Genomic DNA, 1,297 nt, shown 5'->3' with positions numbered 1-1,297 from the left:
CTGAGAAAATGCTATGCGAAGGTACGGACAATAGCTGCCGTGTCCCGCAGCATCTCTGTTCCCCCTATTCAGCGGAACCGTGGTTACCTACGTAACCGAGATGTGCCCTTTTATAGGTCACTTTCGATGCTTGCGGTTACAGTCACCGGTAGTGGGGAACCGGCTTATACCATTATGCATTATGCCTGACGTACCTGAGAGTTGGATCCAATGGAAAGGCATCTGCTCAAGTTCGGGATAGAAACCCTGGAGCCAGGAGCCATCCGGTCGCCATCAAGACTGTTAAAACTTGACACAAGTGCTCCGAGAGTACCATCCTAGGAAGATCCTGGGCCGCAGCACAACAGTCACATGGTCTAATAGTCGAGTCTGTGAATGAGCTCTAAATCACCTACGGTCGAAGCGATTCCCGCGGCGCGAACTGCAGATGCCTTTAAGATAATAATCCTCCCACCAAAACATTTGACATGCTCTCGGCTTTTGTGACAGCACAGCCTCTATTTTGTGTCCCTACACCAGACAACATCTGGTCAAAAGAGACTCACGGGCCATGGGAGCGCTGATTTCGACAAGGAAGGGGTAAATTCACATACAGTCCTTCAGCACTAACTTACATTGCAAAGACTCAGATCCCCTAGCCCCCAGCACTCAGCGAGGGAGATAGAGAGGGGGGCTTCCAATACCAGCTTGTTCAAAGTGAAGTGGTTCAGGGGGAACTCTTAGGGACATAATTAGGCCTCTGTCCGCGACAAAGCAGTATGTATCAACAACCCCATGGTGGAAGAAGTCCATGCAGCTGAGGGCCCAAACAGAAGAGTCGTGCGAAATTCCCCAACTCTCAGGGAGTGGAGGATAAATGCACAAATAAGAAGTGAACTGTCTTTTAAGGTAGGATTTAGTTTCTTTAATAATTTCCAAGGGCGCAAAGCAGAATTTCTGATAGAACTTAAGCAACGACCGAATGAATTAATTGCCATGACATGAACGCGTGCAGTGGCGGGGAAAAGGCCTTAACCCATGCGCCAACCCTGGGTATAAAGCAAGAAGACCAGGCGTATGAACGGCCCACTGCAGTACATCTATATATCGTGGTGCTGAAATGGCTGCCGCGTTCAGAACTTAAAGATAGGCTTGGTGTTTACTTCAGCAGAAAAACAGTGCTGAAAAACCTCCAGTACTGAAGCCACGGGCAGTACAACTGGATCCTAAACTTATTAATTCCAACCCGGGGCCGGTAAACAGATTCCCATTTAAAGCATAAAGCGTCTCGTAGAAACTGCCCTAGAATTCATTATAG

This window comes from Cyprinus carpio, chromosome A11 (genome assembly GCF_018340385.1).
Source record: "Cyprinus carpio isolate SPL01 chromosome A11, ASM1834038v1, whole genome shotgun sequence".
Classification (NCBI taxonomy): Eukaryota; Metazoa; Chordata; class Actinopteri; order Cypriniformes; family Cyprinidae; genus Cyprinus; species Cyprinus carpio.
This window is presented reverse-complemented; position numbering follows the sequence as displayed.